Source organism: Rhipicephalus microplus, chromosome 2 (assembly GCF_043290135.1).
Source record: "Rhipicephalus microplus isolate Deutch F79 chromosome 2, USDA_Rmic, whole genome shotgun sequence".
NCBI lineage: Eukaryota > Metazoa > Arthropoda > Arachnida > Ixodida > Ixodidae > Rhipicephalus > Rhipicephalus microplus.
In genome coordinates, this window is record NC_134701.1 from 116,429,615 (window position 1) to 116,445,706 (window position 16,092).

At 44.6% G+C, this 16,092-nt stretch overlaps 1 pseudogene; it reads right to left on the reverse strand.

Annotated features, from left to right (window-relative positions):
* Positions 1-1,175: 1,175 nt before the first annotated feature.
* LOC142785724 (uncharacterized) lies at positions 1,176-3,508 on the reverse strand (annotated as a pseudogene).
* Between the last annotated feature and the right edge of the window lie 12,584 nt (positions 3,509-16,092).

The window sequence follows — 16,092 nt, forward strand, 5'->3', positions numbered from 1 at the left end:
AACGGCTTCTATACTTTCACTCAATCTTTTTTTTTCTTCTGCACCTGGCTGAGTATTGCCAAGAAGGCTTTGAACATTAGCAAATGTAAATTAACACATGCTCATACTTCATTTTCTTGCAGTCTGCTTGTTGTTTCTCTCTCCCTGCGTGTAAACAACTTAGAGTGCTGCTCAATTATCGCTACTTCTCAGGACACCAGTGAATTATTGTTTGCCTGTCATAAGAAAATAAACCAGCCAATAACACCTGAATGTTCTACAACCGAGAAGTGCATCGAGTGAATATCATAATATTGTGGCATTCAGTGTAGTGCTATCTACCTAACCAAAAGAAAGATAATTATGTTTTTTTATTTCATTATACTACCTCAGTTTGCGAACACTATAGGTGAATCATTGTTAACAGGAAAGTTTTGATCCACAAAATTGGTTCTTATACCTTTTTTGAATTAGTGCAGATGGAAGTGAAAGTTATACAGCCTACTGGCAAACGATTTGAGCCTATGCGCCATCTAGTTGAGAGAGCGAAGCAGGCTGTCGAGGTTTCTTTATCACACGACATTCGCTTTCGAACGTTTGGCAGGAGTCCTGGCGAATCGATTATATGTTAGAAAAGCAATAAAAAAGAAGACAAAAAAGAACGCATTCCAACACAATTTTTCTCTCTTTCACTAGACCCGTGCTGCCAATAACAGGATAATTAGTATATTTCTACAAGTTTCTATGGTTAGATGGAAGAGCGAAGAATGGCATGAATAAAGACCTTCCGCTTCAGCAAAGTTACCCGGACAATAGTTGTTTATTCTTGGTGCTTCGGCAATAGGTTATGCCTCCGAGTGCTGAAAATTGTTAGCACTTTTCGATTGACATCAGTGAGTTGGTCGGATGTTCCAATGAATCTAGGATTATTTGACGAGAAGGTCCTTTTTTGTACAAACCTAAGATGAACCTACCACCGATTACTATGCCTCCCGTGGCGTCCCTCAGGGCGCTGTATTAAGTCCCACTTTATTTAACCTCGTGATGGTAGGACATCGTGAAATTTTGCCAAGTACTATCCTCATATTCATATATGCTGACAATATTTGTCTATGGACTTCGGCTGTCACTCGTCTACAAGTACGTGGAAGAGTCCAGCAGGCTGCCACCCGATATGCTCATATCTCCGCAAGGAAGTGTGTGCGAGTCGGCTTCAGGCAATGAACAACTTTATTGCCGGAACAAGAACGAGTATATATACACAACTAGTGCCGCCGCCAGGCATGCGCACTAAAGGTACAAACAGTGACGTGGCGCTTATTGAGCCTTGCTACATCTTCCCTTTTTACGGGGCAGTTAACACCTGGTTAGCGCCTCTCAGGTAGAGGGTACCGACAGGGCTCGCATCGTTGTCTTGTGCTTTGCCGTAGTTCTGTAAGGGCCGTTGAGGACGCCCCGTTTGGAGGGACAAGGCCCGCTTCTGGCTGGTTTGATTCTGGTTGCGGTTCTAGCAAGCGGAGATGCTCTCTTGTGCGCCGAAGTTCCCGGCCGTCTTCTGTTTTAACGATGGCCGAGCGGGTTTCCCCGAACGGTCTGATGAAGACTGCAGGCGCCCAGGTCCGCTGGTTTGTATCATATACGCTGACCTGCTGGCCTGGCTTCACAGGCGGTAGTGTTCTGCTACCGCGGTTGTAGTAGGTCCTCTGTCGTTGCCGTATTTCTTGAAGGCGGCCCTGTACCACTTTCGGTGGGATGGTCCTCGGTTCCAAATGGCCGGTAGGCACCGGTAGCAGAGTTCTAGTCTGGCGTCCCATCAGCCTCTGCACAGGAGACTGGAGCAAATCATCACGTGGAGTATTGCGCCACTCATTAAAAGCCATTTGAAACACGGGTATTTTCAATGAGCACTTTTTAAAAGCTTTTTTGGCTCCTGGACCGCTCTTTCCGTCATGCCGTTTGACCGCGGGTGGTAGGGGCCTGAGGTTACGTGAGCAATGCCCAAAGTGTCCAGAAACTCCTTGAACTCATGACTGCTAAAAGGCGGGCCATTATCACTGCACAACTCTAGTGGCAAGCCATGGACGGAAAAAATTTCTGAACACCATATTTTAGGTGAGCTCGCCGTTGTCGTCCGAAACTCTCGTAGTTCAAAGAAGAACGAGTAGAAGTCGACAATGACGGCGAACTCTCGGCCTTCGAAACAGAACAAATCTATGCCGACAACTTGCCATGGTAGCGAGGGTACCTCGTGACTCAAAAGTGGCATCTTAGGGTTCCGAGGTTTATGCTTTTGACATACTTTGCAAGCTTTGCAGAACTGCTCGATGTTGCCCGCCATATTCGGCCAAAACATCACGTTCCTTGCCCTAGCCTTCAATTTTTCGACTCCCACATGCGCTGAGTGAAGAGTACTCATCATTTCCGATGTCTTCGATTGTGGCACAATTACCTTGTTACTCCGGAATACGAGGCCGTCCTGTTCGTGTATCTCGTCCCGGTACTCCCAGTACGTCCGAAGTGGCTCGGGGACGTCCTGCTTGTGAAGCGGCCATGCTGTACTTGCGTATTCGCGGAGCTTGCCCAGGGTTGAGTCCTCGTTGGTGGCTTGAAGCAAGTCTTGCAGCGCGCGTGCAGAGGCTGAAATACATTGAAGAACATTGACCTGAAACTGCTCGTCTTCTGGCATGCATGCTTTGCTCGGAAACCTTGACAAAGCATCAGCTAGGAATAGTTCTTTGCCCGGTTTGTAAGTCACATGGATGGGGTAACGTTGTAGAGTAAGGCGCATGCGTTGTAACCGTAGTGGGCACTGATACAACGGCTTACTGAATATCGCTACTAAGGGACGGTGGTCACTTTCCACAGTCACTGCATGCTGTCCGAATATGTAGTCATGAAATTTAGTGCACCCATGTACAATAGCAAGTGTTTCCTTCTCTATCTGTGCGTATCTTGTCTGCGCTTCCGTAAGTGTCCGTGACGAAAATGCGACGGGCTGCGCATCCTGCATTAGGACAGCGCCCACCCCCAGCTGGCTCGCATCCACTGATAAGGTCACCGGTTTACTGGAATCAAAATACCGGAGTACTGGCGCTTGTATCAGAGCCTCACGTAGTCTAAGAAAACTTTCTTTATGCACCTCCGTCCAGACCCATGCAGTGTCTTTCCGCAGCAAAGTACGAAGTGGTGCTGTGACCTCAGACATGTTTGGAATAAAACGCTGTACAAAGTTCATTGTGCCCAAAAAGACTTGTAGCTCCTTACAGTTCTTTGGTGTCGGCATTTCCAAAATGTCCTGTACATGTTGTGGGTCCACACGCAAGCCTTCGGCAGTGAGCACGTGCCCAAGGTAGCGAACCTCCGTCTGCAAAAAGAAACACTTCTTTAGGTTTAGTTGAAGATTCTGTTCGCGGCAGCGTGCTAGAAGGAGCTGCAAATTGTAGTCATGTTCTTGCTTTGTTTTGCCCCAGACTAGAATGTCATCCATTACTACCGCTACATTTGCGAGACCTTCTAGGACACCATGCATCGCTGCTTGGAATATTTCTGGTGCTGAGGCAATACCGAAGGACATGCGGAGAAAGTGGTAGCGTCCGTACGGTGTACTCATTGTGCAAAATTTAGAGCTATAGTCATTCAGCTTTATCGGCCAAAACCCTGAAGCTGCGTCTAATGTCGAAAAAAATTTGGCTCCAGCAAGCTTTGGCACAACGTCTTCCAGTGTAGGCATAGGATAGTTCTCCCGCAAAAGTGCTTTGTTGAGCTCGATGGGATCTAGGCAGATGCGTACTTTATCTTTCTTAACGACGGTGACCATGTGACTTGACCATTCCGTTGGACCCCTTACCTTAGTTATCACGCCTTGTTCTTCCATACGCTTGAGCTCTTCCTTGACTCTTTCCTGAAGGGCCACGGGAACTCGCCTGGCTGGCACGACGATTCCAATGGCTCCGGGCTTTAACTTCATTGCGTACTCTTCGCCTGTCCCAGTCCACTGAAGACTTCTGCGAAAGGTTGAGCCGCTGGGTACAACTGTTGGACGTGAACATTTTGCACGCGGCAAATAAATCCTAGGCGTTCCGCCACTAATCCACTTAGAGTCACAGGCACATTTCGTTCGACCACAAAAAAAGTTTCTTCGTGCTCTTTGCTGTTAGCACGTAGGCGCAGCCGAATTTTTCCTGTCCCTGGGGTCTTATGGCTGAAGAAGGCGGTCAGGGTTGCGTGGCAGGTTTGCAGGGGCCCCTTGCTAAGCTTTTTGAGTCTTTGCTTGAAATACGCAGCAGTTAGCACCCGTGTCTAGCTTGCACGTGAATTGACAGCCTTCGATGTCAACTGCTGCAGTCCAGTTGTCTCCCGCTGCGACTGCGCATACGGTCAAAGCTTCCAAGAAAAAATTTTCTTCATCCATTTGTAGTTCGTGCAGCTCTTTTTTCACGCCTCTGTTTTGTCGCCGCACCGACGATCTACATGCTTGAGCGAAATGATTACGCCCCCCGCAATTTTTGCAGGTTTTTCCTGTAGCCGGGCACCTTGCGTTACCGTGCGCGCTATAACCGCACCGACTACAGTGATGCTTTTGGGTGCTGACGACCTGAATAACTGCGGCGCTTGCTGCTTCTGTGCCTTCATTAATTTCTTTAAACTGCTCCTTCCCAATTTCTTGGGCGCGACACATTTCGACGGTCCTGCTGTACGACGGATTCTCGGCGATAAGCTTTTCTTGCAAGCGTTTATCTCTCAATCCCAGAATAATCCGGCTGCGAAGCAAACTGTCTTCTAGGTCCCCGAACTCGCAGTTCTTCGCTAAAAGCCGGAGATCGGTTAGCCAGTCATTGAAACACTCCCCTGGCCTTTGGTTCCTTGATCCGAAGCGGAATTCATTAAACGTCAGGTTAGTCACTGGCTTGTAGAATTCCTCAAACTTTTCGAGCAACGTCTCGACGTTGTTTTTGTCTGCATCATCTTTGAATTTGAAGGTGTTGTAAGCCTTCCTACCTTCTTCGCCGATTGTTACGAGTAACGTTGCTGCTTGTACTCCTTTAGGCTGCTTTCTCAACTGGGTAGCGGTGGAGAACAAAGTGAACTCACTTTTCCATGTCTTCCATGCAAGCCATGCGTCTGTCGACGGGTACAGTGGCTTGGGTGGGGGAAGCAGGGTTGATGGACCCGACATAGTGACGGGACACCGCTGCCACCATGTGTGCGAGTCGGCTTCAGGCAATGAACAACTTTATTGCCGAAACAAAAACGAGTATATATACACAACTAGTGCCGCCGCCAGGCATGCGCACTAAAGATACAAACAGTGACGTGGCGCTTATTGAGCCTTGCTACAGGAAGGTCTTTCCGTCTCAACGGAGAATTGTGCATTGGTTGCGTTTACTCGCAGAGTCATGACACAATACCATGTTACCATCAATGGACAAAATATTCCATACCAGAAGAACCATCGCTTCCTGGGTTTGATTATTGACAGGGACGTTTCGTGGAGTGCCCACTGCAATTACCTGAAGAGAAGGCTTACTTCCATCGCCCATATAATGTGGTTCCTCTGCGGAAAACCTTGGAGCACAACGATAAAGTCAATAATGCAGCTATACAGGGCACTGTTTCTGGGATTTTCGCGCTACAGCTTCCCGTTACTGGCAAGTACGTGCAAGACAAACATCCGTATCCTCGAAAGTCTGTAAGGACAAGTACCACGCCTGGGCTTAGGATTGCCGGGATGCACCTCAACCTACGGGGCAATTATGATTGCAAGAGAGCATCCAATTCAAACATACATCACCACTGACAATTTGAGAGCCCACATAAGACACCTCTGCCAAGTTTCTGGTCACCATGTTGCAGTGTTGCCACTTCAAGGACCATAAGGGATGCTTTCAAAGAATATTTATGCCCATAGAGAATGCCTTCTTTTGGCTTCACTTCAGCAACAAGACCAGCGTCACATCCATGGTGCCTACAACAACCACATGTGTACCTCCCTATTCCGGGATTATCGAACAAGAGCCGTCATTCAACAGTGTTCCTACGACAGGTGACATTGTCGCTACTGAACGAAAAATACGGCCAGAGGACCCACATTTACACCGATGGATCGGTCTCGGCTGACAGCTTCACAGGTGCTGTTGTCATCCCGACGTACCAGGTCACTATGAAGCTCAAACTGTCGCATGGAACAACATCCACAGCAGCGGAACTTGCCGCCTTACGTGCTGCTATACTTTATATCGCGGAATCCCGACCTCAAAATTGGGCTGTGTTCTGCGACTCAAAGGCATCTCTTCAGAGCTTGCAATCAGCTTTACGAGAAAGGGAGCATCAACAACTAGTGAATGAAATAAGAGAAGTGATTCGCGAAGTTTTATCAAAAGGACATGACGTGGTGTTCCAGTAGTTACCGGGACAATGTGGTATTGTCGGTAACCACCTTGCTGATAATGCTGCCCAATCCGCCAACGCGGACGCCCAGACAACCCCAATTCCATTGCAGAGAACCGACACTGCAAGGGGCCTTCACTTGTTCGCTGACACCATGTCGAAAACTTGGCTGAGTGACCCCGTTCTCAGGAACCGCCGCCTGCACAAATTGGACCCATCGAGAAAGCTTCAAGTACTATTGGACCTCTCTTGCCAGGATGCAACTTTACTGTGCCGCCTGTGGTTAGGAGTAGCTTTTAAAAGGCGTACTCCTTTCGCAAGGGAATGGCGGATAGCTCCCTATGTGAATCGTGTGACACTGACGAGACAATAGAACATATACTGTGTTCATGTGCACGCTTTGCGAGCGAACGCAACTTGCTACGCGAAACGTTAGAGACACAAGACAGTAGACCTTTTTCCGTAGAGAAGATCCTTGGTTCATGGCTCTAGGTGTCGCTGGCCAGCAAAACCACGTGGGCATTGCTAAGTTTTCTAAAGACGACTGGACTACACGGCCGCTTATAAGCGTGCAATAGACAAAGTCACATCTACACACACGATGCCCTTCACTTCTCTCTCTCTTCTTCTTTAATCACCTCACCTCTTTCCCTGTAGGGTAGCAAACCGGACGTGCGTCTGGTTGACCTCCCTGCCTTTTATTTTTTCCCTTCCTCCTCCTCCTCCTCCTGACGAATACGAGCTAGGCGTGTGATTTCTTAAGCACAACAGCATCGCTGGCAACATAGAAGAATACTATAGTATTGGTGAGAAGGTGACAAGTATCATAATTAGGTTAGACGAAAGATAGAAGATGAAAATGGTACAGACCTACGCGCCTACATCAAGCCATGATGATCATTTGATTGAACATTTCTATGAAGACGTCGGGTCAGCCAATAATAAGGTAAATACACGGTATTTTATTCTTATGGGCGACTTCAATGCCAAAGTAGGCAAATAAACAGGCCGGAAGCCATGCAGTGGGTAACATTAGATTAGTTCCATAAATGCCATAGGAGAGTTATTAGAGTTTGCAGAACGCAATTATTTAGGAATCTTCAATATTTTCAATAAAAACAGGCTAAGCGTAAGATGACGAAACAATGTCCTGAAGGCGAAACTAAAAATGAAATGGACTTCATTCTGGGTGCACACTCAGGTATTTTACAGGATGTAAAAGAATTTACCAAGATCCAGTAGAGTATTCATAATATTGCGAAAGGCCACTTTGCCTAGACATAAAAAGCAAAGGCATAAACCGATATGCAAGAAGTCAGTTATAAAGCTAGTGGTGAAAAGTAAAGTACAGGAATTTAGAGTTAAACTTGGAGTAAATTGAAGGCTTTAAATAAGGTAACCGACGTCGGCGTTGACGCAACGAGCAATGATCTTACTAGTATCATCAAAGAATATGCAGTGGTATGTGCGCCCAACTCTCTCGTTTGGCTGTGGGTGTCTCCAAATGCTGCTCCTGGTACCTCTACAAAGTTCGTCAGCAGGTACCATGGACCTTATCGCGTCATAGAGCAAACTTCCGCTGCCAACTACCTCATCGATCCCCTCACGCCCACTCCGGGCCTGCGTCGCCGAGGCCGCAAAATCTTACACGTGGATCGTCTCAAACCCTATCATGAACCACTTGTCCTCACGACAACTTAGAACACCAAGTACTTGGCTCCGTCTTAAGTGAGGGGCAAATATGTAATGATGAATGTAGTGGGTCATGCATAGCTCGGTAAACACATAGTCAGTGCTAAGCACGAGACGCTCGGCCCTGACGTTGTCACTGTTTTCGCTGGCTAGGCCTACGCTCCTGCCATATCTCCAATAACAATTCTGACTGTCTCAGTTTTTTATTAAAATGGGAATTAATTCGAGCTTTAGTCTGTGCGTGTTCTGTCTTTATTTTGTTTCACGTGAGCTTGCACTGTCGGTTAGTTACGATAACATTAAATCTTTGTCTAGAAATATTCGTCGGATTGTTTCATATGGACTGCATCATACATTCAGCCATTTTTACCACTCTGTAGTGCCAACCTGCACTCATTAATGCTTCAAGTATGATGAAACAAATTTTATTGTGGGTGCACGTTGAAACACCACGTTATTAATTTGCTTAGCTTGACTTAGTTGAAATGAAGTGCCTCAATAGTAACTCTGTGTCTCAGCATGCATCAACGCCTGTACACGACCAAAAGTGCGTATGTATGTAGTAGCATTTTCATTGGCACAAATTCAGTTCATCGCTTTCTCAGCACATTAGTCTAATCACGTAAACCATTCCCGTTGGCCTCCAGAGTCTCATATTCTGCGAGTTGGCTCAGTCACAGCAACGTCACAGCGCGCAAACGAAATAGCGGAAAGATGAAAATTGCGTGGGTGAGGCCGATACAAGGTAAGACATGAAATTTCTTGCCGTGTTACAACAGGGTCCTTATCTTAAATTACCTGGTAACGCATGATGGTATATACCCTACATTCCTGCAACTTGCATGATCATTGTTGGTGTACATGGCCTGATGAAGTTGAGTAACGTAGCGTACTGTTAGTAAGACATTGTCTGTAGTGTCCAAAAGAGCAAATCGCTAATTAGGTTCCAGTACATGAAGCGTCGTGTACCCATCACGGTCGTAGGTTTTTGTTTCATTTTTTCTCCTCTGCTTTGCATTCTTAACTTGCTGGCCCCCAAGACAGTTCCTCCTGCGCTGGATAGCGAACCAAAAAGTTTTTGGGAAACCTCTCTGCTTGTCACATACCTGTTGTTTTTCTCCAACCTTTTATTTTGCGCTTCATCCTGTCCCTATTGCAGCAAGAAGGTAAAAGTTGCATGACGCTGAACACTACTCGCACTTTCAGAAAGCAATATTTCACCCAAAAGGTATATAAGAAAGCAGTACTTACAGCCGCCATATGTGTAGCACTTAAGCGAAAAAAATACTAGCGAGTGAAAAGGAGACACCGTTGCAATTGGCGCTTTACGCTTCCCTGTTTCGATTCCGCAATTTTACGCGTCTCCCTGCGTCTATGTAATGAAGCTTTACGGAAGCACTGCCGCGACAACACCGGATCGATCATGGCGGTCGTAAAACAACGAGAGCACAGAAAGAAGTAAAAATGAATGAAGCAAACGACGCAAAAGCACCAATGTTTACGATGGACTCGTCCACGAACATGTTGTTCTTATTTTGTGCGCTCCTGAATTGTTTATTTCGCGAGCTTTGGCCTGCTAAACGACCCACACTTCCGAGAGCTCCACTTCCGTCCAAGCTGTTATATCTCGTGCATTCCATTGCTCTTCGAAATTGTTGTTTGTTGAAATTTGAATATTTGTTGAAAGCTTTGTTGCAGCTTTTGTATTGCCATGTCTTAGATACAGTTTTTACGTTGTTTATCAACTTTATGCTCTTCCAAACGTCGCGAACATATCCTGATTATGGGCCAGGTTTTGCTTGAATATCTAAATGACCTAATAGCGGCCTACCTTGAATACTTCCTGTAATGACCTTGGAGCACTTTATTTCCAGATTTTATAAAATAAATCATCCGCTGAATTTTTTACATCGAAAGTCAGTGGCTTAATACAGTCAATAGTTTTTTAGACCTAATTTTTCTCAATATGGCCTCAGGAAGTCTAAGGCCCATGGAACTGCTTTCAGCTGTCCCATGATAAAGCATTCGGTACTTTAAATTGTTATCCAGTTTTTCTAAACACATAAAGTTGGCATCTTAAAACAAAGCGGCTTTTCACGAATGCAATAGTTTTACAACCTCAAATCTTTCGAGTTGAATCTGTTCGTGGAGACTAAAATAACGGATGCAAGTGGCAGCCTGTGTGCATCAGAAAGCAAAATGTTGCGTCACGTTGTTATTATTGAAAGTATAAACAAACAATGTTTAATATAGTACCTATGGTTTCATGTCCTAAAGCCAGGAATATAATCTGAGGGACGGCGTGGTGGCGGGCTTCTAAAGTTTCGACCATCTGATGTTCTTTCACGTGCACCAGCAACGCAAAGTACACGGGGCTCTGCTTTTTTTGCCTCCATCAAAATGTGATGGCTATTGCAGGAGTCGAACCCGTTACCTTCGGGTCAACAGCCGAGCACTGTAATGACTGTTTCACTATGACAGACAAGAAACAGGGCCAATCTTTAGGTCAGAGGAATCAGTGTACGTCAACATTGCACCGTGCCTTGATAAGAACATTGTTGATTCTTTGTTGCACATTTATGCTTGAAAGGTTGCGCAATGTTTACCGTGTTCGGAAGCTATAGCACCACTTCACATGGATGCACATCCGTTGACGCCGAGTGGCACATAGCCGTCGGGACGGCTACGCAGATATCATTATTTATTCTTTTTTATAGCTTTAATGCTTAACATGCAGCGGTACACAAACATGTGGTCATGCGACTACTAAAAGAACACATGCGACAAATGACGGACAAGATGGTGCTTACACACCAAGCACGTAGGAGAGGAAGAGCCTACGCACTGATACGAATGACGCTACTGTGGTTATATATTAGCGACAATGGGATGGCGAGCCGCTGCTGTGTAGCTCATAGCTAGCTGAAGGCTCAGGCTTTGTTGGTTAAGGTTCTCTCTGAAATCGTTGAGTTTCGTAGCGACCAACATCGCTGACTTAAGCCACCTCTGACTGCAGTGAGGGTAGTAACTTGCGCGGATTTTCCCTGACGATAACTCGGATTGTTTCTCGCAGGTAGTCGGTGGCGAGAGCATGAATTTCAGATATGTTTTGGAGCGCTCGTTAATCGAAATGGTTGGTTCACATACTAATTCCTGAAATATGAAGAGCGTGTTCCCTATCAGCCCAGTAAAGAGCTCATGCGTTGCTCCTAGCAGAAAAAAAAACATACTTTCTTACTTTCAGGCATGGCAGAATGGTGAGACGTAACAGTGGGCTTAGTTACACCATGAAAATGGAGACGCTTTTGTTCGCAAGTTGCTCCCGTGTCCCCTGCTACGTGAGCACCCTTTTTCTTTCGAATGACAAGTCTGAAAGTTTGCGAAAGTGCTGCGAAAAGTGTTCTAAATTTGAAAGGAGCATTCCCAATTCTCGCACCAGGTTGTTGCAATGGCTAGCACGTAAATGTAAATATGTTACAGCTTGCCATCGGGGTTGCAAATGTTGAATGTTGAAATGTTTTCGAATATCTCAAACCAGGTTTCAAGGTCTTCATCTATGGATCAATAAATTGCCAACAGCTCTCTGTGTGGCTGGAGAATATCAGGTGAAGGCGGCACAACGACGTCAATTGTTGTTACGGTCAAGGTAAGTGGTAAGTGTCTTGGTTTGCGAGTCTTTTGAAATAGAGGCCTGTACTCTGACAGTAGACCCTGTTGATGATGGCTTTCTCGCTGCTCGGGGCGGGCGTTGATGTGTTCTGTCTGGCTTGGCCTGGGCTCAGAGATTGACCGGGCCGTGACGCACACACAAAAGAAATAGCACCTTCGTAAGATGTGTCATGGTCGTTATTTGATCGAACTTGCGACCAAGAAAATGAAAACTCAAAAAACAGCAAGAAATGCGTTCAGTACACTGATATCCAAGAACACAGCGTCGGCAGTCGATGCAACTCAAAGGCGGTTAAGCACTTCGCTTTTGATACAAGCATCACTCAAGATTCGAGCGTTTTCAGTAGCAACCGCATAAGTTGCAAAACCAAACCTAGCTTACGCGCCGTGCACGCAATCTCAATGAAAGGTTTTAAGAATAATTATCTAGGCAGTAGAAAAATTATTCAGGCAGTTCCCAGCCATTCAGTTCTAATGGGGCTCTCAGAAGAGAATAGAATGGAAGGCGCACGTGTATAGCACAGCAAGAGCACTATCTATCACAAGTAGCTTACTCAGTCTGCGCGCTTGATAGAGCTGTCTGTGTTTATCACAGCGTTGTCCTGTCGAGTGACGTAGTGAGAGAGTAGCGCACCGGGCCCGTGCCACATCCCTTCTTTATATTTTTGCATAACAAACAGAACAACGATTGGCCGTCTCAAAAGAAAGTCCCCTTTTAACACACCCCCTTTCAGCGAGAATTTTGTTTATGTCCCTGGTCCTGTCTTACTGCTGTCCGTTTTCCCTCTTTTTTCTACACTTACTTACAAAGGTTATGTTAGCCACTAGGTCAGCCAGCTTCTTCTGAGTCTCCCTAACTCGTTCCTATAAAGCTGTTCTATCCGTACCGTTCAGTATGTAACTCAAGTGCGCAGCACGTGTTGTGGACGAATGTACAATGCATGAGAATTAGCGTAGCATTGATTTACCCTCTTGAGAAAGGGCAAAAAGCAGGCGGAGTTAAGAGCTCACGCGGCAGGTATTTGTTGCATGTTATTCTTGTTTGTTTTGTGGGTGAAATTTTGCACTAATACCCCTTTTTTTGAAAAAATGCCAATGAGCGTAAAAAAATGAGGATATCAAATACAAAACACAGCACTAAATTTGCGTCTACGCTAAGTTTCAAGTGTTGACATTTGTATTGCCAGCCTTATGCACCTCATAATTTGTCAGTACACGCATTCTCATCAGCCGAATTTATTGAGGGTACTCGGCTGCCGACTCGCAGGTCGCGGGTTCGAATTCCGGCTGTGGCGGCTGCATTTCTGATGGAGGCGGAAATGTTGTAGGCCCGTGTGCTCAGATTTGGGTGCACGTTAAATAACCCTAGGTGGTCGAAATTTCCGGAGTCCTCCACTATGGCGTCTCTCATAATCATATGGTGGTTTTGTGACGTTAAACCCCACATATCTATCTATCGAATTTATTGAAGGTGATCTTCGTTTCTTGCATAATTCTTGATATGAAATATTATTCAGAAAGCTGTTGAAGACACACAAATGCCTATAAAAATGGGGAATTCTTATGCATTTTCGATAAAAGCAAAAGTATGTGAGCTTAGACACTCGGTGTTGATTCCAAATGATATCAAGCTGCTGTGTTCAGTGAAGCAGAATAAAATGATAATAATAATAATAATAATAATATAATAATAATAATAATAATAATAATAATAATATTAATAATAATAATAATAATAATAATAATAATAATAATAATAATAATCTAGGTAATAATATACGTTCCCTCGTCAGTGTAAGAAACTATGGGACCTCCGAATGTATTACTTCACTATGGTATATTATATTCAAAAAAGCTGGACAAGTGGTTGATTGAAGTCGGTTGATTGAAAATTATTACTAATAAGAATATTATTGTAATAAAGCTCCATTATGTGCACCAGAAATTTGGGAATGCTATGTATACTTAGGACAGGTAATAACCGCGGATCCAGATCACGAGATTGAAGTAACTAGAAAAATTAGAATGGGGAGTAGCACATTTGGCAAGCACTCTTAAGGCAAGACAGGTAGATTGCCAATATCGATCATTAGGAAGCCATATATTAGCTGCATCTCTTCGGTACTTACCTATGGAGCAGAGACCTGGAGACTTACAAAAAGGGTTCAGCTTAAATTGTGGACAACGCAGCAAGCAGTGGCAAAGAAAATGGTAGAGACAAGAAGAGAGCAGAGTGGATCAGGGAACAAATGGGGCCAAGGATATCATAGTTGTAATCAAGAAGAGGAAAGGGAAATGGGCCGGGCATGTAGTGCGCTGACAGGATAACCGCTTGTATAAGGGTGAATAACTGAATTCCCAGAGAAGGTAAGCAGGTGACGGGGAGAAAGAAATTTAGGCGGGTAGATTAGACTAAGAAATTCTCAGTTTTAAAACGGCAGCAGGAAGCACAGGGCCGAGTTGACTGGCGGAGCATGAGACAGGCCTTTGTCCTTCAGTAGATCTAGTGAGGATGATGATGATGTTGATTTTATGCCTGGTGGCACACAGTTCGCTGCTCTGTTAAAAGGGGGAGGATCATTGCACACAGTCATACATGCTATGCCTAAATAGAGAAAAGCATAAAACATAATATAGGAGATGTACCACTTCGCCAAATCCCCGCATAGTTTTGCATGGAACTTTCGAAAGTAAGGTATGATGGGTATCTTTAGTGGATGACTCGGCTCAAGATTCTGCGTTGCACATGTAAAAAAGTTTGCTCCATCGCTAGCATAAACTGTAACGGAAATCAATACAACGAATTGATCTGCAGGATTGATGGTAAACCCGGTGGTTTACTGTTTTCACAATATCCACCCTGTACTAATCAAGGTATATAGGAGTGAATGGTAAATTCGCCGGATATGATGATCAATAGAAGATAGCAATAGTAACTCAAGAAAATCAGTTTGAAATTCAGGTTCCCTCTATGCTCGGAGAAACTTGTAACATAGTCTTGATTGAAAGGCCGCATGCAAAGGGGTACATTTAAGCATTAGCCCAATGACACTATTTTTGAACGTCAGCTAGAGTGCGATGAGCTAGAAATCAAAAGGCGTACTCACGGCCATCTTTCGTGATGCACTCAAGAAATATCCGGTGTATCAGAGAAAAATTTACCTCGTGGAATAAAAAGAAACACTGAAAGTGCAAATGAAAGGCAGTGTAGAAAATAATGAAAGTGGGGCATGGGCTTTGGGGGAGGCGAGAGAAAGGTAGAGAAAGAGAACAAGGAAGTGAGGATAAGCAGCTACCACTAATTTTGACGGATTAACTATCAGCATATGCCGCCATTACTGCAAATAAAAACTCGAATGCTCAGAGTGCTTTGAAAGCATTACTAGCCCCGCATCTGAATTTGATCAACTATGTCTGCGTTCCAGGGCTTATTTATGAATGAAATGGCAAATGCGCTGGCTAATTCATTTTTATTTCAGCCTGATTTTGAGCTATAACCGGAATCCAAATTTTTAATGGGCGCTAGATAAAGAAGAAAACTGCTGTTAGAGAAACTTTCTGTACGTTCACTGACAGCCACATCAGAATTCAAGCACTTCGCGTATCATTGGATAAGTAAAATATGTCAAACAAGATAAATAAAAGTCGCAATCACTAGACTGCGTTGTTAAATTCCGCAGCTAATTTTATCATTACACGGAGCTGGTCTGGAGCTTTCCTTTATTTTTCTTTTTGCAGAGTAAATGAGTCAACCGAACATGTGTAATAGATACTCTGCCTTATGCAAAAACGCTTTAGCTGCCGTTTGCCGCCACCTCAGGTCAGAATTGTTCTGCAAAACTTGCTTTCTTTCGGGACTTTGTCTTTTGGTCACAGCGACGGGAATATTGCTGACACATTGTAGAAGTTTGCCAAAGTTCAAAGAGATTCAAGTGCTGAAATAATTTTTCGGTACATCTTATACTTTTGCAAATTTATTTTTTAATTCGATCGCACCGCTTCAATGCATTACACTACAGTTTATTAACTAATGCACTAAATATTTGTTCAGTTTCATCTTTTTTTCTTGCTCGCAAGCAGATCAATCGTAACTGGATATTAACGAAGTCTTTCATGAAAACTATCTAGTTTTCGGCCATCCCCCAGTGTGGGTACACGCCACATGTTGAAGGAACTTGACTTGTATTGATTGCGTAAACGTCGTGTTCTTGACGTATGACCATGGGTCATTGTTTTTATCATTTGGTGCCTTAAAACCCGGGAAGTGGTCGTTTCAGATCTACGATGTCGTCAGCCGAGCACCATCGGAATGTTCATGGCATTCTCAGAGCCAGCGTCTCACGAAATTTTACGCTACTGAAAGGA